Source organism: Chiloscyllium plagiosum, chromosome 37 (genome assembly GCF_004010195.1).
Source record: "Chiloscyllium plagiosum isolate BGI_BamShark_2017 chromosome 37, ASM401019v2, whole genome shotgun sequence".
Classification (NCBI taxonomy): domain Eukaryota; kingdom Metazoa; phylum Chordata; class Chondrichthyes; order Orectolobiformes; family Hemiscylliidae; genus Chiloscyllium; species Chiloscyllium plagiosum.
This window is the reverse complement of record NC_057746.1, coordinates 16,524,224-16,551,810: the sequence shown is the minus strand read 5'-3', so window position 1 is coordinate 16,551,810 and position 27,587 is coordinate 16,524,224. Positions and strand designations below refer to the sequence as shown.

At 39.9% G+C, this 27,587-nt stretch overlaps 1 pseudogene; it reads left to right on the top strand.

The window, feature by feature from the left end:
* Positions 1-593: 593 nt before the first annotated feature.
* Positions 594-25,954, top strand: LOC122541235 (annotated as a pseudogene).
* Positions 25,955-27,587: the final 1,633 nt, after the last annotated feature.

Sequence of the window (27,587 nt, the reverse complement as noted above, 5' to 3'; positions counted from 1 at the left end):
ACAACCGTGCAACATTTACATTTTTCCAAAATCTGCCAGCCTATGAGTTTTTTGATCTCCCTACCCCTTTTGGGGGGTCTGTATAAAAACCCCAATGATGTGGGGTTTTTTGTTGTTCCTAACTTCCACCCATACTGACTATGTAGACAAACCTTCCTCAACAACCTTCATTTCTGTAGTTGCGATGCACTCTCTAATTAGCAATAATTCCGCATAGTTTGGAGATGGTAGAGAAAAGGTGCACTAGGATGTTGCCTGGAATGGGGATTTTTAGCTATCAAGAAGGTTGAATGGACTGGGTTTGTTTTCACTGGAACATGGTGGTGGGGTTGGGGACAACCTAAAGAAGATTGAGAATAGTATGGATAGAGTGGAAAGTTGAGGATTTTTTTCCAGGTGAATAGGTCAATTAGTAGAGGACACAGATTCAATGTGCTGAGGGCCAGGGGTGGGAGGTGGGTGGAAGGCGGGTGGGCGGTGTGTGTGGGGAGACTGTTGGGGGTGGTGGTGGTGAAGAATGTTTAAAAGAGATGTACGAGACACTTTTTTTCACACAAAGGATAGTGAGTGCCTGGAAAGCGCTGCCAGAGGCGATGGTGGAAGCAGTCACAAGAGCAACATTCAGGAAGCACCCAGATGAATACATGAATATGAATGGAATAAGGAGATGCAGATCCTGTAAGTGAAGACGTTTTTAATACTGAAGGGGAAAATTTGTCAGCACAGGCTTGGAGGGTCAATGGGCCTGATTCTATGCTGTTTTGTTTCCCTTGTTCTTTGCAAATGAATAGAATTTCATCTCGCATGATGGAAGAATATCAAAGATGAGTTCAATTGAATGTAGATAAAAGCTGTGAGCTTTGCCGACTCCTGGTTTCATATTCTCAATTAGTCTGTTATTTAGATTAGATTAGATTACTTACAGTGTGGAAACAGGCCCTTTTGCCCAACAAGTCCACACCGACCCACCGAAACGTACCCACCCAGACCCATTCCCCTACATTTATCCCTTCACCCAACACTACGGGCAATTTAGTATGGCCAATTCACCTAACCTGCACATTTTTGGATTGTGGGAGGAAACCCACGCAGACACGGGCAGAATGTGCAAACTCCACACAGAGAGTCGCCTGAGGCGAGAATTGAACCCGGGTCTCTGGCGCTGTGAGGCAGCAGTGCTAACCACTGTGCCACCGTGCCGCCCATTATTCCATATTACGTTACGCAATGTGTGTGTTGGTCTCAAGGCTCTCCAGGGCTCAGTGCAGTCAACAACTGAGACAAGTTTTAATTGACATAATTACAATAAAGACATTTGTTGGATTGAAAGGAGCTCAATTAATGTGAGCTTTAAGAGGGTGTTCCTCCCATTAAGAGAGGACTGTTTGTATGTGTTCTAACATAACATCAGCCATAGCATAATTTCCATCGTTAAAAGTGATATTTGTTTGCATAAAAAAGATGAGAGGATGACACATTGAATCATCATTGACTGATAATTGATTGACTAACTTCTCTTCAAATTAAATCAACTCAAAGAGCCTAGAAAACAGAAACAAAAACAAAAATTGCAGGAGAAACTCAGCAGGCCAGGCAGCATCTATGAAAAGAAAGCAGCATTAACATTTTGAGTCCAATAATCCTTTTTACAGAACTGATCGCAGCTTGGAAAAGGTGTTATTTTTGCTGAAGATGATTTTCAGTGATAAGCATAATAAAACTAAGATTCAGAAACCCATCTTCACTGCTATATTACAGACATTCATTGAAATATTTTGCTTCAAAGACTCAGAATTCAACTGCATAATTTGTCTTACCTTTGCTTATCTCTCGATTCACATAAAAGTTTAACTTTTTACAGTTTGCCGTTATAGTAGTAAGCACAAATGATATTCCAAAAGAACACTTGTCTTAAGCTGCATTGCTTTTAATTGAACTCTTTTCCCCTTATCAGCTTGAAATTTTTCAGTTCTATGATAACATTCACAAACATAAGTTTTCGCAAAAAAGGCATGGACATAAAAATCTCTTTTTGTCCTTGTAAAAATATTTTCCTTTTAATTTCAATATCAGCTGCAACTGATCCTGCATGGAAGTAGTAATTGAAACTATTTAGTAAGGTTTTTCAGCAAATTTTCCCTTTGTTTGTTCCATCAGATTAGTGATTTGCACCATTTTCTTTATTCTTATCCTTTTTCTTATTCAAGTGGTGGAACTTTTGAAAGCGGAGACGATGATGATCAAACATGACAGATGTAAATCGTAATGCGCATTCTCAAGCATTGTTGCACTCTTTCCCAAAAAGGTTCTGCCAACGACCCTTCAACTATTTGATTAACTGGTATGACATCCTTTAAAAGGAGGTAACACAGTCTTTGGTGATCTTCGGAGTATAGGTCAGATCACCAACACCTCCACAAGTCACCATCTTTCAAATCAGGATCCCAATAATATGTACTTGTTACTTCAAATTATTCCTCGGGATGGCATTAGATAACGAATAAGATAGTCCTTTGGATCAGACCTCTAGGCAATTAAGCATCGAAGCCTTTCGCCTTCAACTAAGAAATGTTTGACATTATTAGATTGTCAATCATTGAACCTTGGATTCCCTACTCTGGGTTGTGTGGTAGAACAGAGAGATCTAAGGGTTCAGATACATAATTTTTTGGAATGTGTGTCATAGTAGACAGAGTGGTTAAGAAGCCATTCAGCATGCTTGCGTTCATTGCTCAGACCTTTGAGTATACGGGTGAGGATATCATGCCGAGGTTGCACAAGACGTTGGTAGGGCTATTCTGGAGTACTGTGTGCAGCTCTAGTCGCACTGCTATAGGAATTTATTATTAAATTGGAGAGCGTTCGGAACAGATTTAGCAGGATGTTGCTGAGAATCAAAGGTTTGAGTAAAAAAAATGGATTAAATTAGCTGTGACTTTTTTCACTGGAGCTTAGCGCTGAATTTATAAAGATTTGTAGAAGAATGAGGTGAGGTGAATAGCAAGTGCGTAGCAATAGCAAATAGCAATAGCCAGAGCAGGAGAGTTCGAAACTTGGGGATATATTTCTCAAGTTAGAGCAGAAACATTTTAAAAGGATGTGGGGGGTAACTTTTTTACACAGAGATTGGTTCGAACGTGGAATGAATTTTCAGAGGAAGTGATGGGTGCCAATCCAGTCACAACATTTAGGATACATTTGATAAGGATACGAATAGGAGAGGTTTGGGAAAATGGCTGACATGGACTAGTTGAATAACAAGGGCATCTTTTCATGCTGTATGAATCAATGACTCAACAGCAAATTTCTTGATCTATCATCAACTCTCCAAAATCAACAAGGTGGAAACACAGTTGGGAGAGTGAATTTGAGGAAGACTGAAGTTGCTGTGTACATGTGCTAGTTGTTTTTATGGGGGGGAGGCATTGTTAGTGAGGTACTTTCTGGGCAGTGTGTTCGGAAATGTTTTGTGCTGGGGAATGAGGAAGACTCTCTAAGAAAGATCCATTCAGTTTCTGGAATCTTCTTCGTTCTATGAGGGGTAGGTGTGTAAAATCGATTGTGAGACAAAGAGCAAATTTCAGAATCTGAAAAATGTATCAGTGTCATGACATCTGCCTGTATCTGTGCAATCATTAGAGGTTGTTAATCAGATAACAGGTACCCAGTAGCTACTTTGAAATATATAATGAGCAATTACCTGCTGGTTGGGCTCCCCAGTAGGATTTTCTATTTGGAGAATGCACACCTACCCAACTGATTCTGTTGATCGATCAGTAGGTGAAGACTGCTGGATTCCATGAGATCCATGGGATCACTCAAGGCTTATTTCTTCCTCCCCTGAGCTGTATGACAGCATCAATAAGGATAGGTAGGAAAGAGGCACAGTAATGGAACATATTTTGGAGTAGTTCAATTTCAATAGAGCTTCCCTGAATGTCATGGATCGTTATTACCAACTTATTGTAGACAGTGGTCCCCTCATTTTCCTTTTAATACAGTATAAGCGCTCATATCTGTTATTGGTAATGCATATTACTCGTGTTTCACTATCGTTAGACAACCATCCAGCCTTATAAGTCCTCGTTTTGTCTTAATTCAATTTCTTTACTGCATGTGATCTTGTAATTGGCAGCCTTGGGAAGATCTTTCAATGTGGCCACCCATCCATTGAGTCAAGGGTTTGGTCCCATGGACCTGTGATTATACTGAGTATAGACAGAAATTAGTATTTTGGCTAGTCCTTCCATCAAACCCCTTTCAATGCATTGTCCACTTCTCTGGCACTCCTCACTCTCTCCGAATTTTTAGTGTTCAGAAGTTTTTGTACTTAAGTAAGTTGATGCACATTATCTTAATTGTATTGTGATGTCAACTGTTGATATCCATTGCGTGGTCTAGTGCTGTTTTTGTCCATTGAAAGAAATTAAGGTCATTCTCCAAGAATTTTAGCACAATTACCAAAGGGATTCTCACTTCAGTGCGTAGGAGGTGTTTCAATGTGATAGTTGACCTCACTCGGGCATCAATAATGGTCAAAAGTTGCAGAGAAAGTGAAAAGGAATTATAGGGTAATGGACGAGATACTTCACTTTTTTAAAGTAGAAAAGATCTGTTATCCTCTCCTTGGTACTCTTGGTGTTACTAGTAAGCTTCTACAAGCATCTATGAATTCTTGAATAATATAAAATATATTTCAATCCATTGCTGTTCTTGTAATTTTACTTCATAGACCCAATTATCAATTCTTAGGAGGGATGTTCAGTTGATATTTCATGCAAAAGCAATTGTGTATCATTACTTTCAACATTTCAACAGTTTCTACATCTGTCTGAAGATTGAACATTGTTCTACTTGATAAAGATGCAGATACTTGACACTCTTCCAAGACATACGTTTGCAGAATGTGTCCAGAAATATGTTGTAACTCTTGTGAATTCAACTCATTTGTTAGCATCTTGATTTCACATTGATGTCTCATATCGGTGTCCCATCAGTGATGTTACTTACCCAAAATGATGTCCAGTATGTTTAGAAAAACTGGTGTGATGTATTTTACCCTTTATGTACCCCTGAACAGTGTTCTGTTTCAGATAACAATCTAATCTATCCTCAACTATTTTCATTTATCCTGCCTCCACCAAAGAGATAGTGAATTCCTCAACACCGTCACTCGATGTATGAGAAAGGTTGTATTTTTCAACATTTTTTGGACTTAGATTAAAAGTGTGTCCTACCTTCCTCATCTTTTTCCTTCAAGTGGAACAGTTTCCCTCTATCTATAACGTCTACTCTTTCATAATTTTGAACTCTTCATTGAGTCTCCTCCATGTAATTTCCTTCACCGTGGAATATAACCTTAATCAATGGATTTCTTGTTGTGAACTTTCGCAATGATATGTAGAAAATTAATCTATTTTAATTTTAAATTCATTTAAACTAATTCAAAATCATTATGCAATTACAATGCACAGAGAAATTTTATGATTCTCCTACTCTAAGGCAGCTACACTGAGCTCGATGTTACTTCCTCAGAATTGCAGTATATTGTTTTTGTTCTTTATTACTTATGAAACTTCCATTCGTTATTTTGGAAATGCAAGAAAGAAATCGTCAGAACTACAACCACTTTTATCCAATCTCCGATGAAAAGCTTCTGGTCATTTTTTTTTATAACTTCACGAATGGTGTTATAACCAGCGGACAATTAATGTTCCTGTTTATTTTATCTTCTTTACAGTTAATGCAGTGACGATTGGGATCTTGTCGCAGGGAAAGTGTGGCCTCGCCAAAAGTGTAACTCCTTACCTGCTGGCAATGGCAGCCGCAGATCTAGCAGTGCTTATCATTGATCTGATGCTGAGGCAGATTCCCATTGTTTATTCGAAACATTTTCAATTTGTGCAGTCCATCCCTGTGTGCAATTTCCACGCATGTTTTGTTTATGCAGCAACTGACTGTTCTGTTTGGTTCACTGTCATTTTCACCTTTGATCGATTCGTGACGATTTGCTGTCAGCGGCTGAAAACGAAGTACTGCACCGAAGAAACTGCGGCTGTGGTTCTTGGAACTGTGACTGCATTGAGCTGCCTAAAAAATAGCATGTGGTATTTTTTATTCACAGGCCGATATTTACTTAGGAACGTTCCTTGGTTTTGTGATTTAAGAATTGATAGTTTAGATACGTGGCAGCGGGTAGTAATCGAGTTACTTCAAAACATTGTAACTCCGTGTCTCCCATTTGTTCTGATTCTTCTGCTCAATGGTTTTACCGTCAGACATATCTTGGGATCCACTAAAGCCCGAAGTAGACTTCGGGCTCACAACAGTACAGAAAACTTCAGAGATCCAGAGAAGGAGAACCGAATTAAATCCATTATTTTATTATTTGCGATCTCGGGAAACTTTATATTTTTGTGGGCAGTGCATGTTGTATATTCAGTATGGGTTCAATTGTGGTTTCCGTCCTTTGTATCTACATTTGCACCTCGTTTTGTTAGAGAATTAGCTTTCATGCTGCAGCTCCTGAGTTGCTGCACAAATACCTGTATTTATGCCATAATTCAAACTAAGTTCAAAGAGCAGTGGAAGAATGTGGTCAAATATCCTTTATTACAAATTGCAAAATACATTTTACGATGAGAGGAATTGAACAATTCAGGTTATCAGACTTTAATCCTCTTTAATGTCTTAGCCAATATATACAAGAACTGCTGTCATTCTTCTCAGCAAGCTCTTTACTGTCCCACACCATCCCGGATTTTCAGTTGTACAGCCATTGTTTGGATCGTCCCAAGACAGTGATGTAGTTGCAATGCAGTAGCCTGTTCTCTCCCAGAGTCAATGACAGAGACGCAATTGGTAAGTCTGTTCTCACTCAGGTCCAGTGATGTTAACAGACTACAGTCACTCTATTGCCATCCGGATAAATTTAGGCCATTATGGGGTATATCTGTTCTCCTTCGGATCCACTGTCATTGAGAAAGTTTTATTTATTTTGCTTTCCCGATGGTTCCAATTTACATATTATGTGTCTTATCTGCTTCACTCTTCCACGCATTCTGACCGCACTTTGGCCAACAATGATACAGATAATGTTTAGTCAGTTCCCTCTGACCAAGAGGGAATAACAAAGATGCACTGGGTCAGTCTGCTGTCCTCTGTGCACAGTGATACAAATATCTTGCATTGAGCTTCCTCTATCGCGGGCCACTGATATCGAGTTCTCGGGATCTCTCGCCCAACGGTGATAATATAAAGAGTATAAGATTGATGGGTTCTAAAAGTTTCTAGACATTGGCTATAGTAAAAAGTGTTATGAAGATAATGTCGAGAGGCTAAATGAGGATTGAAGCACGATCAGACATTTACAGGACAAACAAAAATTGGAAACAAAAATAGGTAAATGAATTTCAACATTGTCCAAGGTAGAATCAAAAGTAATGCGAGTGCAGCATTAAAACTTTATTGTGCCATTAACCACGAAGGTCAAAAGCCATGGTGTTAGAAATGCCACTCTGCGATGATGAACTCTGTGATGGAACATGAACATCATGAAAAAAATATCTGTATTAACTACAAGCGGTTTTAGTCCTTTGATGAATGCGTTAGCTGCACATTTGTTCAACTGCGAAGTGCTGTTTTCTATCTGCACATCACCAACATTTAGAACAGATGGATTGAAATGAATCCTTAATTCTCTCAGCGTTCAGCGGAAGGGGGAGGCAATGGCCTAGTGGCATTATTGCTAGACCGCTAACTAAGAGATCCAGGTAACATTATACGCATCCGCATTGAAATCCAAACATGGCCGTTGGTGTAGTTTGAATGTAGTAGGATCTAGAACTGAGAGCCTAACGATGACCGTAAATCCATTTTCAGTTGTTGAGGAAAGCCCATATGTCTCACTAATGTCGTTTTGGGAAAAAGTCTTCCCTCTTTACCAAATCTGGCCTACGTGTGACTCATGACCCACAGCAATCTGGTTGACTCTTAACTGCCCTCTGGATAAGTGGAGATGAGCAATAAATACTGGCTTGGGCAGTGATGTCTCAGTCCCGTCAGTGAATAAACAAGAAAATGTTTAATATATAAAAATGCCTGCTGTTTTTCGTTTGGTAATCACAAGGTGCTCAAATAACATGTTTGCAGTCAGCAACTTTAGCTGTACAGAAGTCATTCATAATCAAATACATTTATTGCAATCTTAAACCTTTGTTTAAAAAAGGACGAATCTAAATATATTACACAACAAAATTGTTTCAACTGTTGGCTTTCTGTAAGCCAATGACTCGAATGCTAACACAAATGCATGATCATTGCTTCTCTTTAACACACCTTGATATGTCTACCCATTGCATGACATGATGATTAGAATGAAATGTAACGTGAATCAGAGAGAATAAAAACATCTTTAACATCATGCAATCGACTTGATCATTCAATGATCAAAGGCAAGACTGTTTGCTGAAGTATATATGAGATGAAGTGGTGAAATGAGTGAGAATTGTGAAATGTAGAATACAGAACTTTGGAGGGATTCCCTACATTTTGTTGTAAATGTTTCATTAGCCCCTGATTTAAATAGATAGATAACATGAAAAAGTCTCTAATTCTATATTCGTAATAAAGGCAAACTGATTTGCTTTCCTGTGACTTAGAATGGCTAATAATCAAGAAAGTGTATAGGAGCAAGCTTTGGGGTACCAGCTAAGTTCCAGACTGATAATGCATAAGATTCTACCAAGTTTGAGTTGCAAGTATATTTTTGCATGCAGAACATAAGTGAAAGCCATGTTCTTGGCTGAACAAACTGACTGAGCATTAATGGTACATATGAAGAAATAAATCCCGTTAGTTGAAGATTACACTGGCGAACAATTTGTGTAAGTTGTAAGACAGAATTGAATATGTGCTGCATTACAGAAAATAGTTTTTGCACCTTTCAGTGCTTCATGTGTAAGGGGACAGACTTCCATTGAGTTTGAGCTCCCAGAGAACGTGAGCAGCACACTGAGACTTTGTATCGCACGCTCCGTGGCTGAACTTAATTAAAGAAAATGGGGGCATTATAAAATGAGTCATATGGCAGATCATGACGACAAGATGTGAACTAAATCAATTGCATATTGGGATGGATTAATCGGAATTCAGAAAATCAATTCACAGAGCCTGCTCACCTGCTTGGCATTGCACGTAGACACGAGCTTATCTTCCTCTTCACACTTCCAGAAAATGGATCTTGTTCGGAAGGTCAAGCCTAAATTCCTTTGGAATGAATGTCTTTATCGGGAATTGCAAAAGGAACTTTCAATCACAGTGCTATGCTTTTGAATCCCATTATGACAGATTATGACACTTGAATTCAATAAAGAATGGAATTTAAAATTAATCTCATGACATCAATGTCAACATGGTTGTTGCAAAAATTGTTTCATGTGCATGCCTGAAGGAACGGTTCTGATTAAATCACTACAAGTTACCATTAATTGACATACGCATTAGAAAGTCTCGCAGGCAACCGAATCTGAAAGCATTTTTAAAAACATTATTGCATGTAGCAATGATAATGAGGCCTTCCATTAAGCAAATTAAGCCTCAGAACCCAAATTGGCTATTACCCGAAAAAATGATGGAAATTAGCGCCGATTCTAAACAACAATGTTTGTCTCTGGACGTGTCCAAACGTCGATCCTTGTGCAGTGTTGTTATCCAGAGTTCTGTACCTGAGGAATCCTGGAGGTAAACTCTGGTACACTTTTCGGTCATTCGCGTTTTGTGGCATGTCATTACTGGGAATGGGGACTGCGGGGAGGATGAGTCGACTGACCACAGCACCGTGGCACAGTGCTTCAAGTAGGTGGAGAGAAGAGAAATGTTGATGTAATTGGGGACACCTAGTTAGGCGCATAGACACTGTTCTCTGTGAACAGGATCCAGAGTCTCGCAGATTGTGTTGACTGCCTCGTGCCTGGGTTCTGGATGTCTCACCTGAGCTGCAGAGGAACTTGGAGTGGGAGGGTAAAGACTCACTTGTCATAGTCTACAATTTAGGGAGTAGGTTTGCTCGCTGAGCTGTAGGTTTGATATCCAGACGTTTCATTACCTGGCTAGGTAACATCATCAGTGGCACCTCCAAGTGAAGGGGGAAGTTGTTGTCTCCTGCTTTCTATATATATGATTGTCCTGGATGGGGTTCCTGGGGTTGTGGTGATGTCATTTCCTGTTCGTTTTCTGAGGGGTTGATAGATGGTATCTAGATCTATGTGTTTGTTTATGGCGTTGTGTTTGGAGTGCCACGCCTCTGGAAATTCTCTGGCAGGTCTTTGCTTAGCCTGTCCCAGGATAGATATGTTGTCCCAGTCGAAATGGTGTTTTTTTTCCTCCGTATGTAGGGCTGCGAGGGCTGCGAGGGAGAGAGGGTCGTGTCTTTTTGTGGCTAGCTGGTGTTCGTATATCCTGGTGGCTAACTTTCTTCCTGTTTGTCCTACGTAGTGTTTGTGGCAGTCCTTGCATGGAATGCCCAGTCCCAGGGACCCCATCCAGGACAAAATATATAAATAGAAAGCAAGAGACAACAGCTTCGCTTCACTTGGAGGTCACCACTGATGATGTTACCTAGCCAGGTAATGAAACGTCTGGATATCAAACATACAGCTCAGTGAGCAAACCTACACCCCAAACCTCAACCTGAGCTACAAACCTTCACAAACCTTGCAAAAAAATTCTGCAATGATTAGTTAAAAGTAGGGAAGAGATTCTCCTAAGGGAGTATGAACAGCTCAACGCTAAATTAAAAAGCAGAACCAAAAAGGTAATAATCTCTGGATTGTTATCTCAGCCACGAGCTAATTGGCACAGGGTCAATAAGTTTAAGCAGGTAAATGCTTGGCTCAAAAATTGGTATGGGAGAAATGGGTTTGAATTCGTAAGACATTGACATCAGTACTTGGGAAGAAAGGACCTGAACTGATGGGACAGTCTTCATCTGAACCGTGCTGGGACTAGAGTGCTAGTGAATTGCACAACAAGGGTTGTAGACAGGGCTGTTAACTATATGGAGTATGGGGCTCACTTATTGGGGAAATTAGAAAACTAGAATGAAAAGAGGAGGCAAGGGTGCAGAACTCAGGAGAGGTTATTAAAATCTCCAGCACAGATGCAAATAGGACAGAGTATCTGGAAAGGGTTAGCAATCAAACTTCAAGTGCACTGGACAAACGAATGACAATGATATAGAGGGATGGTTAATATAGGACTGAAGTTGTTATATCTGAATTCATGTGTTATAAGGAATAAGATAAATGAGCTTGTGGTGCAGATCGAAATTGGCAGATAAGACATGGCGGGCATCATGGAGATATGGTTGCAAGGGGATAGGGATTGGGAGCTGAATATTCAGGGATGTGCATCCTAACAAAAGGATAGGCAGGTGGGCAGTGGGGGTGGTGTTGCCCTATCAGTAAGAGATGGAATTAAATCGTTAGTAAGAAAGGAATTGGGATTAGATGGTGTAGAATCTGTATGGGTAGAATTGAGGAATAGCAAAGGTAAAAAAAAAGTTGGAGTCACGTATAGGCCTCCAAAAGTAGTCGAGAGCTGATGCACAACATAAACCAGAAAAAAGAAAAGTTATACAGAGGAACCTCGGTTATCCAAAAGAGATGGGCGGACTCTATTTTGTTTGGATAATTGATTATTCGATTAATTGATTTCCTCTGGAGCTTGGAGTTCTCTGTGAAGTCTGCTCCCTGATCAGGAGACTAAGCAGAAGCACACTGTATACGAGACCCCGGCCCCCTGTCTACACCCAACCCCATTCAAAACCGCCCACGTCCGCTCCCACCCCGCCCCAAACTCATCTGCTCCCACCCCCACTGTCCCGCCCACCCCGGCACCATCCAACACAGCGCCCCATCTGCCTTCAAACCCGCAGCCACAACCCCGCACCTCCATCCATCCTCATGCACCATCCGACCCCTGTCTGCACCCCCAACCTCAATAGTAAGACTCATGCTGCCTTACTATGGTAAGTCTCCAAATACCACACACACACACAACTTTTTGACAGGTTCCACCTCTGCCCTGTAAAGGACAATGTTGGAGAGAAGGGGGGTTTAGGGTTCACCCCTGTGTAAAACTCCAGGGAACATGTTTGGGGAGAGAGCAAGAGGACAGGAGGTCCGTCATTTCGAGACGGTAACTGGATTGTACAGCTCTGTTGTCGGCAGCATTTGGATAATTGGTTTTTGGATAATCTAGGTTCCTCTGCATAGGAAATGCAAACTTAAGTGATCGGGGGGGATTTAAATATACAGGTAGACTGGGAAAATCAGGTTTGTAGTGGTTTGCAAGAAAAGGAATGTGTGGAATGCCTTTAAAAAGGCTTTTTGAAGCAGCTTGTGAGGGAGTCCACTCTGTTACAGCCAATAATAGGTTTAATGTTGTGCCATAAGGCAGATTTGATAAGAAAGTTTAACATGAAGGAACCCTTCAGAAGCGGTGATCATAACATAATCAAATTTACTCAACAATTCGAGAGAGAGAAAATAGAACCAGAGTTAGCACTATGTGAGCTGAATAAAGGCAACTACAGAAGCATGAGGGAGGAGCTGGGCAGAATCGATTGAGAGAGGAGCCTAGCGGGAAAGACAGTGGATCAGTAATGGCAAGAGTGTTTCAGGAGACAGAGCAGTGATTCATCCTGAAGAAAAAAGATGTATGGTATAGGGTAGATGAGGCAACCGTGGCTGACTCGGGATGTCAAGAATAGCATAAAAGCAAAAGAGAAAATGCATAAAGTAGCAAAGAATTATGGGAAACCAGAGGATTTGGAAGCTTACAAAGACCAAAAAATGGGCAACAAAAGAAAGAAACATGTAGCAAGAAGATCAAGCATGAAGATAAGCTAGCCACTAATATAAAGGAAGACTGTAAGAGTGTTGTTAGATTTATAAAGGACATTGGGCCACAGGAAAACGACACAAGAGTAGTGGGGAATAAAGAAATGGCTGAGAATGGAATGATTACTTTACATCTGTCATCACAGTGGAAGACATGAGTAATTTCCCAAACATTTGAGACAGTGAGGCGGCAGAGCTGAGTATGGTGGCCATCACCAAGAAGGAGGTGTGAGAAAAACTGAATTGCCTGAAGGTGAACAAATCACCTGGACCAGATGGACGACACCCTAGAGTTTTAAGGGAGATTGCTGAAATGATAGTGAATTCAGGAATCACTAGAATCAGGGAGGGTCCCAGAGGACTGGAAAACCACTAACGTAATACCCCTCTTTAAAAACGGCATAAGGCAAAAGACAGAAGACAGAAAATTACAGACAAATTAACCTAACCTCGGTAGTGGGTAAGATCCTGGAAACCATTGTGAAGGATGAGATTTCTAAATACTTGGAAGGATGTGGTAAAATAAGGCAGAGCCAGCATGGTTTCATTAAGAATAAGTCATGCCAGATAAATCAGCTAAAGTTCTTTGAGGCAGTAATAAACAGATTGGACCAATGGATGTTATCTACCTGGACTTCAAGAAGGCCTTTGACAAGGAATCACACAGGAGACTATTGAGTGAAATAAGGGCTTATGGTGTGAGAGGCAATGTGCTAGCATGGATAGATGCTTGGCTGTCTGACAGAAAACAGGGAGTTGGGATAAAAGGCCCTTCCCAGGGTGGCAGCTGTTGACAAGTGGTGTTCTGCAAGGATTAGTATTGGGGCCACACATTTTCACTTTATACATTAACAGTCTAGATGAAGGGACTGACAGCATTCTGCCTGAGTTTGCAAATGATACAAAGATAGGTAGAGCGACAGGTAGCTTTGAGGAAATGGGAGGCTGCAAAAGGATTTGTACAGGTTAAGGGAGTGGGCAAAGCAATGGCAGATAGTGTACAACGTGAGAAAGTGTAACGTCAAGTACCTTGGTAGGAAGAATAGGGGCTTGAAATATATTGCATTTCCTTCACTGGCACTCACTCAAAGTCCTGAAATATCCTCCCTTAGTGAATTGTGGATCAACCAGGTGGACTGCAGCAGTACAAAAAGGCAGTTCACCACCAACCCTCTCAAGGGTGACTAGGGATGAGCAATAAATGCTGGTCAGACAATAATGACCACATCCTATAAATAAAAAGAAACCTGATGAGACCAAATACTCTCCTCTCAATCTGACCTCAATTACCAGCAACATAATGGAAGTCTCTTTCTCAGCATTATTTTGGAGGCAATTGGATGCATTCCTCACCTGATGTTATTGCAGACTTGGCCAAAGCATGGGCAAAAAAGTTAACTCAAATGCAATATGGAGTTTTATGTTACTGGAAGAATACAAGCTAGCCACAGTCAGCAAGTTATTCCTCTCCAGATGCCACCCGATGTCACTGTTCTCAATATCTACTGGCTAGAGAACAGAACGTGTGGTAAAGTTTTACATTGTCAAGTAAATGCCAGTCTTGTAGAGAATTAGCAAGGTGTGTGGCTATCTGATGGACAGGTCTTTAATACTATTGTGAAAATTATTTCAAGTCCCAAAACCTTGGCAGTGTCCTGTGCAATCAGATATTTGTTTACATCACATTGAATAAACCAAATTTGTGCAAAACTGGTATCTGTCATACTGAAGAATCTGGGTGACTTGAAATGGATCATCTGCATTGAATGTTTCACAGATCATGGGTGCAAATGCTTCAAAATTGTTTTTTTTAAACTTGTCTTTCGCACTTACCTATTTCCACAACTATCTGCCAATCTGTTCATTCCCAACTCCTGACATCATTAAGGATTGGGATACTTTACCACATTCGTCTCCTGTTCGTTGTTAAGTTGTTCACCACTGTTAATGACTGTGTGCCACTGAATGTGAGAGTTTATTATGAATATGTGGATTGTGGCATCCCTTTGACCAGTATGTCCATGTTGTTAATGTTTGTCAGATTGACGTATCATTTATGGATCTACTGAAATTCCTCCTAGCAGTTACTCTTCGACTCTTAATTGAACCCTTGTTAGTCTTTGGGCTTGATGGTAATGACAGAATTAGAGATAGGCTGGGCCATGAATTTGCAGTTCATGCTTGAACACAATTCTGCTGCTTGCAATGGTACACACCTCAGGGATGCCCAATTTAGAATGATTAGATTTGTACAAAGTCTGTGCTGGTTACTACAGTAGCAATGACAGACAAGATGCTGATGCTGATGGGCATCCTAAATTTGATGGCAAAACATTGCTTGAACATCCAGATTACATCGTATGCCCTTGCTAACGACACTAATTTCTGCAAGTGTTGTACAACACGAAGTGTGGGAAAAAACTAACTCTTTCATGGCAGCACCGCACTCACCCATCAACTTCTGCATTTACTAATAGCAATGGAGAATACATGACTGGCAGCCTCCTCCAATAGCTATTCGAATTTCTAAGGACATTTTATGTCTTCATTTTGTTCATGACGAATTATAAATTTTTCATTCTATCATCTTTGAAAGTTCATTTGCTTTGTTTTTATTTTGCACTCCAAAAACATGGCGGTTACTGATGGACAACCAGAGTGAGGGTCTTGCACAGAAGCAGAGTTGAGGGAAAGAGAGAAATAAAATGTTCTGTCATCTCCAAGACAGCCAGTGAGATCTTGTGGTTATCTGTTTATAATTATAAGTTGCTCTATTCATTAAAAAAACAAACAAAACATTTTTTTTTCTAGTATACACTTCCTTGTAGTTCTTTCAAATGGTCCAGTCTTCATTTCAGAAGACAGGAGGGGTTAAAATCAATGAGGATGCAGCAAAACTTGAACTTTTGGAGCTTTGCTGTTAGGTCAAGCAGGGGTGCAATAAGACATCGGCTCTCTACGGCATTTTTAAAAAAAAACTCTTTGCTCATGTCATTTGCTCCAAATCCATCCTCAGAATGTGTCTAATTACTTGTAAGAGTTCACAGAGAGTGGATCATCCTGACAACTGAAATACAAGACTAGAGTGCAGAGAACCTCCAGAACGTGGTTCTGCCGTGATAATGTTCTGTTAGCCTCAGTTGACCATTAGTATCCGAATGACAACTGTCGTAGTTCTGGAGATTGCACGTCACAATACATTGCCATCTTTATTTTGCCTTTGGAATTGCTTCATGATTCCAATCTCTATCATCACGAGCAGTCTGTCAGTTAGCGCTGAAATCAACACACACAAATCAGCATCTGTATAAACAACTTTGGTAACAGAGTAATTAGAAATACTCACCAGTTTCCATTTTACCTATTATTGGCATATCTTCAACATCGCATGGCCAAACAAGGCCATTGCATTCCTGTTCCTGAAGAGTGTTACTTGCATTAGTATTCAATAATTTCACCAGTCCACGTGTTCAATTATTTCATAACAGTGGCTGTGTGGGTGATACATTGAATCACAGTTGACTTAGAATCTATTTAATATCGTCTCTTTAAAATAAAGCAAAACGAAGTACTGTGGGCCATGGAAGCCTGTAACAAAAAGGCAAATGGCAATGTCTGTGGACAGTAAGCAGTGTTAACGTTTCGAATCCAATAACCCTTCCCCAGACTTGATCCTAGCACGAGAAGGTGCTAAGTATGCTGAAGACAGGGGTGGTTTATATACATAATGACAGCGAGTTTTAGAAACACGTCTTGATTGTTATATCAGTAATAATGAGTTAAATGTTTTGCTTCGAACATTCTGCATTCAGCTCAGCTCCAGACATCGAGCTGACATTCACTTACTTCCAGAAGCACGTTAGCATTCAGCTTTCATAGTTGGGTATAATAAGTATATTCCAAAAGTATATTTATCGTCAGCACCATAGCTTTTACGTGTAATTGATTGCACTTGTTTTGAACGTACTAAGTTCAATGTTCTCTGTCACACGTAAACATGTCAGTCAGTTGCAAAGAAGTGGAGGTATTGGTGTTGGACTGGGGTGGACAAAGTTAAAAATCACACAACACCCACGATATAGTCCAACGGGTTTATTTGGAAGCACTAGCTTTCAGAGCGCTGCTCCGTACCTGATGAATGAGCGAATACTTCCAAAGTTAGTGCTTCCAAATAAACCTTTTGGACTGTAACCTGGTGTTGTGTGATTTTTAACTTTAAAGTTGCAAAGAGGGCATTCACATACAGATCCGTGCTTCAAACCTGTAAACATGTTTTTCTTTCTAAATTAATATCAGCTGCAACTGTCGCCTTTTTTTAACACAGGAATATAAAACAAACAGCCAAATCTTTGTGGACTTTCATCTGATCCCTTACAAGCTACTATTCCTTGTGCTACCAAATTAATGGTTTTTTTCATTGATTAGCAGTCACTGTTTTCAGCCGGTCACTGGTCATGGATACAATTCAGCTTTCGTTTGAGGTTGCCAACCTTCCAACAAATAAAGAAAATGGAAATATCTTAAGTAACCTCAGTGCTATAGTAAGGCTGTATGAAATCATTTGATGGATGAGCAATCATACTAGAGAAGTATAAAGTCTGTCTCAAATACCACTCATAGGGTTTTCACGTGTGACTCTATCGCAATTGATTTCTACTGATGCATTGTTTGTAAGGCTGGCATTTGCTTTCGGATTTTGGAAACCACAACTGGTTGTGGTGGCTAATTGCAACCATGCTTTGTGATATCATTTCCATTGTGTGCCCCATTCCCCTTTTTTATGATTCATGTTGAGGCCTTCTTTGACAGCTTATTTGATTTGGAACTTTCAGCACACTTGTGTCTCCTTATATGGCTAACCTCCCTCAACAGCATAACGCTGGCCCAATGTTTTAAAACAACCTGTTCAGACATAGTATTACAGCGCAGTGTATGGGACTTGAAACCAAGTCTTCTGGATCATCAGCAAGGACATTACCACAATCCAACAAAAGACTTTGCGATCATCATTTATTTTTGAACCTGATTGTTTGGAGATGTTACTGCATACAGCGTGGTCGATGTAACTTGAACGAAGTTCTCCTGGTGCGGCCGTAAGTGCATTACTATGACATCACGGGAGTCCCCCTATTATCTCTGGGTAGAGTTATTTTCTAATCAGCATTTTCAGTGATTTTATTACACACCTCTGAAGTCAATGGGACTTAAATCTGGGTCTTCCAATTCAGAAGTAGGGACACAACCACTGCATCACTAAATCCCCAATATTTTTGTGTTTGCAGCCATTTTCATCCCATGCATGTGTCTGAGTCAGAGATGCCTTGCTTACTTGATTGAACTTTTACATAAATTGGCATTCAAAAGGACTGTTTCACTGATGTCTTTGTCTTTCCACATGTCAACATTGTGCTGTAGACATCAAAGTTGGAAGTTACCGAGCTTTTGTTCTTGACAATTGCATACTGTGTATGCCAATGAGCAATTTTCTGAGCACATGAGATTTGGAGAGAACAAAACACTATGTTTGACAGTTTGTTGGTTTTGTTAACATTTGAGTCCATTGCTCCTTCTTCAGAACATAGTTCTGTTTAAGAATTACTGGATCCAAAAAAACGACTTCATTTTTCTCTCCCCAGATTCTGTCAGATCAGCAGATTGTTTTTTTTTTCCTTTTTTTCTGGCAGTTTCTGTTTTTGCTTCTGATTTCCAGCATCTGCAGTTCTTTGTTTTGTTTTGTTATTTTTGATGCCTAGACAAAGCAGATGGAAGCAGTTTCAATGCATGCACCAACCTTATTGTCAAGCAACAGGCCCTTCAGCCCAACCAAGGAGCTTCGAAATCGACGTTTCGGGCAAAAGCCCTTCATCAGGAATAAAGGCAGTGAGCCTGAAGCGTGGAGAGATAAGCTAGAGGAGAGTGGGGGTGGGGAGAAAGTAGCATAGAGTACAATGGGTGAGTGGGGGAGGGGATGAAGGTGATAGGTCAGGCCCTAAAGGAGCCTTCCACATCCATCAAAGTTTTACTTGCACATCCACTAATATCATTTATTGTATCCGTTGCTCCCGATGCAGTCTCCTCTACATTGGGGAGACTGGGCGCCTCCTAGCAGAGCGCTTTCGGGAACATCTCCGAACACTCACACCAATCAACCACACCGCCCCGTGGCCCAACATTTCAACTCCCCCTCCCACTCTGCCTGCTTACCTCCTTTTCCACCTATCCACTCCACCCTCTCCTCCCTGACCTATCACCTTCATCCCCTCCCCCACTCACCCATTGTATTCTATGCTACTTTCTCCCCACCTCCACCCTCCTCTAGCTTATCTCTCCACGCTTCAGGCTCACTGCCTTTATTCCTGATGAAGGGCTTTTGCCCAAACCGTCGATTTCGTAGCTCCTTGGATGCTGCCTGAACTGCTGTGCTCTTCCAGCACCACTAATCCAGAATCTGGTTTCCAGCATCTGCAGTCATTGTTTTTACCTTCAGCCCAACCAGTCCATGCCGATCCTTCAAAGAGCATCCCACCCAAACCTGTTCCCTGTTAGTCTACATTTATCCCTGACTAATGCACTTAACCTACACATCCCTGAACACTATGGGCAATTTAGCTTGGTCAATTCACTAACCTGCACATCTTTAGATTGTAGGAGGAAATCCACACAGACATGGGGGGAATGTGCAAACTCCACACAGACAGTCAGCTGAGACAGGAATGGAACCCAGGTCCCTGGTGCTGTGAGGCAACATTACAAACTACTGAGCCACCGTGCCACCCCAAATGTACTGGCTGTGTCTACAAAACTGGTTTGGGGAATGTTGCTAAAGTGACAGTTTGAAAAGTGGCTTGTGGCGATCATAAAAAGGAGGTTCTCAAGAATTCTATCAACATTAAATAATAAAATAATAGTAGGTAACAGGAAAAACAAATAATTAGGAACAAAAAAAAATTATAAAAGCTATCCACTCAATTGTTTGTACACAAAGTGATCATTTCTCTTTACCAGTTAAGGAGATGTAAACCAGTTGTTGGTATTTCAATAGTTAAAGAGTTTGGCATCTATTAGGAGCTTGCATTGGCCAAACTGTCTGCACAGTAATTTGCTAACATATGGTAATAGTTGAGCATTGACTGCAATATTGCAGCATGACTTCGCATCACAGGTGGTGCATAATGACTGGAAATTTGCAAATTTCACAGCTTTGTTTTTAAAGGTGTCTGAAGTTAAAACGAGTCAGATTATCAGATTGTTCAACATCTTGCTGAACTTGTTTTTAAGATCTTGTTGAGAGCATTGATAAGGGTCATGCTGTTTATATGGTGCACAAAGATTTTCAAAGGGTATGTAATGAAGATTGCTACAATAGATTTATGATCAAAGTTATAACTCATGGAATAAAAAGAATGCAAGAAGAATTGTGAGCAATGAAGAGTATAATGCAGAGCATCCCAGAAACATAAATATGTTGATGAATTGGGCAAAAAGTGGCTGTTGAAATTTCATGAGAGTTGGAAAATTATGCTGGTTTTGGAAGACAGCATAAGGCACAAGATGCAAGTCTATTGGTGTTGCATAACAAATTGGACTTTGCTGCATATGTACCCAATTCAATAAATATTAGAAAGTGGTTAATAAAGCACACAAATTCTTCAGTTTTATTAAAAAGGGCAGAGTGTAGTTAAGTAAGAGGTTACATTGAACTTGGATGACACATTAGAGTCTGCTTGGCACCATAATTTAGGGCAGATGTAATGGCCTTAGCAAGTGTGCAGAAAAGAAGCATGTGATTGTTTCCAGAAATGAGGAACTTCAGTTAATTTGATAGATTGGAAAGTTTAGCATTATTTTTCAAGAAGGGATGATAGAGGGGAGGATTGACCAGCATATACAAATTGCTGAGGGATCTGAAGACAATTACCAATTGGGAATCATGAGACATAAGGTCATTGATGAAAGAAGCAATGTGACATGAAGATAGTGTTATTTTTAAATGCTGCAAAATTTACTTTGAGGCTGTCACATCTGTAATAAAAACAAGATATTGAAGATGCTCGGAGATCTGAAACAAACATAAGAGAATGTTGTACAGACTCAGCAGGTCTTACAGTATTGGTGGAGAGATAAACATTGATAAAATTGTGAGTCTGATATTACTCTTCATCAGGACTGAAAAAGTGACACCAAATTTGATACTTGATGTTTGTCTCTCCACAACCGCTTCCAAAACTGTTGTTTTTTGAGTGCATTTGAGTCCTTTGTCTTCTTTTGTTCTCTCTGTTTTCTTCAAGTTTTCTTATATTCCCAACAATTACTTCAGGTTTATTTGTTCCCTTACATATTGTCGTCCTAACTTAATTATATTATCACTTTTTTTTAAAATGAGCTGATTGCAATTTCTGGACTGTTGCTGATGTTTGAGAAATTACAAATATCCAGTCATAATGTGATGGCATAACTTACACAGATTTACAACAAACATTGTGGAAATGGATTGGCAACTGCTTTTAAGTTTGTAGCAAGTTGTCTAAAATCATTGAAGTTTGAACGTAAGTGCAATCTTTGGAAATAAAGTTAGAAATCACACAACACCAGGTTATAGTCCAACACATTTATTTGGAAGTACTAGCTTTTGAAGCACTCTTCCTTCAACTGGTAGCTCCGGAGCAGAATGATAAGACACAGAATATTTAGCAAAAAAAAATCACAGTGTCATGCATGCAACTGATAGTGATATATTGAACAAACTCAGATTGCTGTTAAGTCTTTCATCTTTTAGAATGGGTTGCAAGTTTCAGTTCATTGATATGCAAATCCCAGAACTTCTGTCAAATCACATTTTCAAGATAACTTGTGGTTATATGAAAAAAGGTGACATGTCAGCTTAGAAAATGCATTAAAGTTGTGAGGTTAGAGTCTATCTGTATCCCAATCTTGAGTCAGACTGGTTCTATTTGCAAAGTTGGAATTTATAAAACATTACACTTATCGACTGTTTGCATTAACTGCCTACAGATTGTGTACTTTTTGAACAAATTAGAAATACTGATTAAAATCTCATTGTGCCATGTAGCTTGTTTCTGTGCTGTAAATTATATAGTGCGATCTTCCCAGAACAACAGAAGGCTGCAAGTCAGGGGGATATTTTGCTTGACAAGAACACAAGAGTGAATAATGGACTGCTGCCCAAGTCGATGGAAAGCACCCAGTAAATTAATGAAGGCATATGTGGACAGACTTGCCTCACTGCCAGCTCCTGTGAGCAAGGTGTCGGCCTGCTGTCTGGGAGTGAAGTATTGCTGAGCATTCAGAGGGACAGTCTGATTAATAAATTAAGGTGGTAGGTCTGTGAGAGACAGAGAGTGACAGAGAGAGAATTGGCTGTTGGTGCGTTGAAAGGATTTTGCTGCTGCGGTTCCATTTTAATGTGCCATCATAAAGATGGCAGATATAGAATACACTTTTGATTGTTGTGAGAGTGAAGTCAGCAGCTTCTAATGATCAGAGGGCTAAAATCTTCTGATGTCTGAAGTAGCTCTGAAGTCTCAGTCCCCTCAAGAAGCGGTGAGGAAGTTATTTCCTTACAGTCAATGATCTGGCGTGGGGCAGATATCAGTTTTGCAACTGGCAGAATGCCAGCACCTTGGTAAAAATAACGCTTAACTGTCTGAATTGGCTGCCACTTCCAGTTGATCGACAGCCAATTTTCTGTATTTACCACTACTTGAAACATTCGTGGTGAAGGTTCAGTCCCAAAATAGCTTCCTGGCACTCATGAGCTGGGTGAATTTCTGCCAATTCTGCTAAGGCAAAGTTTGTTGAAATCACACAATTTGTCAAATTATCATTTGGATTTAGCAGCAGTCATTTGATTCTTGATTGTTTGTACCTGGCACTTCTCATCCGTTTCCGGCCGAAATGAAGATTAGATGCAGTGAAGTCTTGTTACATGGTTGTGGTCCAGTACACAAGGGGCATAGTATTGGAGTTTCAGCTATATTCATTTGCATTGAAATCTAGAACTCTATGGTTTGGAAAAAGAAAAGAAAAGCTTCAGAGAAATCTTAGAAAGTTACAGGACAGAAGACACTAGTTGGTCGATTAGGTCTGAATCAGTTGTCTGAAGTGCTGTACAATTGATTCAATTTCCCTGCTATTTCTCCACAGCATTGTGATTTTTCTACATATACATCAGTTAACCTCTATGAAAGCAAAGCCCCAGTCTTGACTGGGATTTTGCCAAAGGGACAAAATTGAAAGAACTTTATACAGAATATTTCACCACATCTACACTCTTGTATCCTCTCCCAAAATGCCATGCATGTCTGATTAACCCCAATGCTCTTGGTTCATTGCGTGCTTGCCATTTCTATGAGGGTTTGAGAAAGGTAATGCACTTACTCTTATTGTTTGGGCAATCTGGCTTTTCATAATTTAAGTCATAGAGTCATAGAAATGTACAGCACAGTAACAGACCCTTCAGTCCAACTCGTCCACGCCGACCAGATAGCCTAACCCAATCTAGTCCCACCTGCCAGGACCCGGTCCGTATCCGTCCAAACCCTTCCTATTCATATACCCATCCAGATGTCTTTTAACTGTTGCAGTTGTACCAACATCCACCACTTCCTCTGGCAGCTCATTCTTCACACACGCCACACTCTGCGCGAAAAAGTTGCCCCTTAGGTCTCTGTTATATCTTTCCCTCTCAACCCAAAACCAACGTCTTATAGTTCTGGACTACCCCACCCCAGGGAAAACACCTTGTCTATTTACCCTATCCAAGCCTCTCATGATTTTATAAACCTTTATAAAGTCACCCCTCAGCCTCCAATGCTTCAGGGAAAACAGCCCTAGCCAATTCAACCTCTCCCTATAGCTCAAATCCTCCAACCTTGGCAACATCCTTATAAATCTTTTCTGATCCCTTTCAAGTTTCACAGCATCCTTCCGATAATATTCCAGAAGTGGCCTAACCAATGTTCTGTACAGCTGCAACATGTCCTCCCAACTCCTGTACTCAATACTCTGACCAACAAAGGAAAGCATACCAATCGCCTGCTTCACTATCCTATCTACCTGCGACTTTACTTTCAAGGAGCTATGAACCTGAAGCATTGGAGGCTGAGGGGTGACTTTATAAAGGTTTATAAAATCATGAGAGGCTTGGATAGGGTAAATAGACAAGGTGTTTTCCCTGGGGTGGGGTAGTCCAGAACTAGAGGTCTCTTTGTTGAGCAACACTCCCTAGGACCTTACCATTAATGGAATAAGTCCTTCTAAGGTTTGCTTTCCCAAAATGCAGCACCTCACATTTATCGAAATTAAACTTCATCTGCCACGCCTCAGCACATTGCCTCATCTGATCAAAATCCCATTGTAATCTGAGGTAACCTTCTTCAGTGTTGCCAGAGTTGGAGGATTTGAGCTATTGTGAGATGTTGAATATACTAGGGCTGTTTTCCCTGGAGGTCAGAGGCTGAGGGGTGACTTTATAGAGGTTTGTAAAATCATGAGCAACATGGATAAATAGACAAGGTCTTTTCCCTGGGGTGGGGGAGTCCAGAACTAGAGGGCATAGGTTTAGGGTGAGAGGGGAAAGATATAAAAGAGACTAAAAGGGCAAACTTTTCACTCAGAGGGTGGTACATGTACAGAATGAGCTGCCAGAGGAAGTGGTGGAGGCTAGTAAAATTGCAACATTTAAAAGGCATCTGGATGGGTACATGAATAGGAAGGGTTTGGAGGGATATGTCGGGTGCTGGCAGGTGGGACTAGATTGGGTTGGGATATCTGGTCGGCATGGACGAGTTGGACTAAAGGGTCTGTTTCTGTGCTGTGCATCTCTATGACTTTATGACTCTATGACCTCCAATTTTGGTGTCATCTGCAAATTTATTAACCATACCTCATAAGCTCACATCCAAATCATTTATATAAATGACGAAAGAGTTTGCATTCTTGATTTCTAAACTTTAAGGAAGAAAAGAGGTCAAGCTATTCTAATAATAAAGGAACATAATATTTGCAAAGCACCAAGCTAATTCACCTCAGCACATCTTATCTATGAAACCTAAACCAAATATCAATGTCACTCATCAATATCTTCATTCAGTTTGACCCATACTTAGTTATTAATTCATAATTGGTTTTGCAGTAAATGGTCTGTGTGTCTACCAAAAACTGAATCCTCACTGTTTATGGTTTTGAAGTTTATAAGAGCTTGGGCTCCAGGTGGCCTTCAGCTCACTGGAACTTCAATTAGTGACAAGTTGACATTTAGCTTCAACTCATCTGAAGCCTCTAAGGTAATGCTTTCCTTTCTATACTTAGATAGTTGACAATTGCCTATCAGAGGGAAATGGCAACCAACTCAACAGGGAAGAAGGAATCACCCCAGTAACAAAACAGCCTTGGTTGGTAGTCATAGGGGGAATTCTTGCACAACAATTGAAGTGTTGTTCACTAGGATTGTGACAAGATCATTAAGTTTGCTGACCATTTTTGGAAACATTGTAGTCATAGTTTCTATCAAAGTGAACAGATATTTACAAATGATTAAAAAGTAATTTATTTTCAGCTTAGCTTGTTCCAATTTGATTGTTGCTGCATTCTCTGTGAATCTAAACACCATTTTTTAAAAACCATATGCTATAGGTCCAGTGATTTATAATTTTTGGCTATTATAGATAATGCCATAATTTATCCCTCAGTTATGAACCTCCTCATCATCAGTTTTGTTTGTTACTTTCTGTATCAATGTCCCTTACCTACTCACAAAGAGAACACCTAAGATAGCAGTAATGATATTTGCTTGGGTGCTACCATTTATCCTGTGGGCTCCTGTTATTCTTTTTTCACAGTTCATCATAGGGAGGCGGACAGTTACTGAAAGTGAGTGTTACATACAGATCTTCTCAAATCCAGCTGCCACTCTTGGCATTATTATAAATTCCTTCTATCTCCCTATTGTTGTCATGGTGATATTGTACATGCTCATATCTCACACCAGCAAGACTAATGAAGGAGGACAAAAAAGGATTATCTCAAACTAGAAGTGCCTTACTTCTAGTCCAATGAAGGACAACATAATAAAAATGTGATTCAAGAGAACACAAAACGTTCTTGTACGCAATGCCCATTTTGGCTGGACATCACAAAGTTAGGGTATATTCAGACAGTTATGAAGTCTCAAAAAAAGAGCAACTATGGAACCGCAGTCGGAATATTTGCAGATGTCAACTGTAAGCATGGAACAACGGAGAGGTGAAAATGTTCTATAAAATTGCTAAAATGGCCAAGAAGCCAACCAAGAAGAAGGTAGCTGCAAAGAGACAAAAGTAACTAGAACCATCCTGGCTCTCCTCGTAGCATTTATCATCACCTGGATACCATATCAAGTCATAATGGCCATTAACATTTTCTGTTCACTCTATGTCCCAGCACTCTCTGAATTATTAGATACTGACAACAGTACTGTTAACCCAACTTGTTATGCACTGCGCAATAAAGCCCTCAAGAAAATCTTTGAACCTTTTGGACAAGAATAATGGTGCAATAGGATTTTTTAAAAGTGACAAGCAGAACAGCATGAACACATAATGCTTTTGCTTGAAGAAGATTTTCATTAGATAATCCATAAATGTATGTAATTTATGTGTTTATTGTTCCATATCATGATTAAAATAGACATTAGTTATGTATAATGTTGGAAGTATCTTCCAATAATATCCAATAAACTTATTATGCCTGTCATAAAAGATGTGTGGATGGATTATTTGAAGATTATGTATAAGTGGTCTAGGAGTCAAAGTTGTCTAAAATTTAAACATTGGATAATATGCTTATTCTAAGAAGTAGTTTTCAATTTTTTATTGTTTATTGATGGATGCCAGCTGTAAAGTATACAGTTCAAGTTCTTTTTCCAAAAAATACAAAGCAAATGCAGTCTAGCATATGCACCTTCTGTTAATGTTTCTCTCACTTCTGTTTCAATTGTTAAAATGCTACTCATTATTTCAAAGGAAAACAACACATTTGAATGAAGACAACACTCTTCTTAACAACAGACGGCTCTCCCAAATGACAGAAAATTAATAGTTACAAGGCCAAGCGGATGCCAGTATGCAAAATTGGTTCACCAAATCAATTTCTATTCTTTATCAGCATTTAGAGCTGCTCTCACTTTAATATGAATGCAGCAGACTGAGTTCAGTGTTCACTTCATTAACTCAATACCTTTACATAAAATGAATGCAATTCAAAGTCATAACATCTTGGCAGCTCAACTTTAATCATGTAGGAACCTATGACAGAAAGCAAATTTTTCACTAAATGGTGCCATAAAGTTCCAAAATCATGTTTTGATTTTGTATGTGTGCATTTTAAGACAACCATTAAGCCAATTCATATTTTCAACATGTTTCACTGAATAATTCAGTCAGGATCAGAGATTCTTACCCTCTGACCTACAATATATTCTCAAATACCATGAGATGTGCTTGCAATGCTTTCATTTTCCATGGATGGCCATATGTTACCCATCCCCAGTTGCCTTTGAGATGGTGTTGGTGAGATGCTTTCTTCAACTGCTTTCATCTGTTTCCTATAATTACTCAAATGCTGTCAGGGAAGAAGTTCCATGATTTTGATCCAGCATCACTGATATAACTGCAATATAGTTCTAAG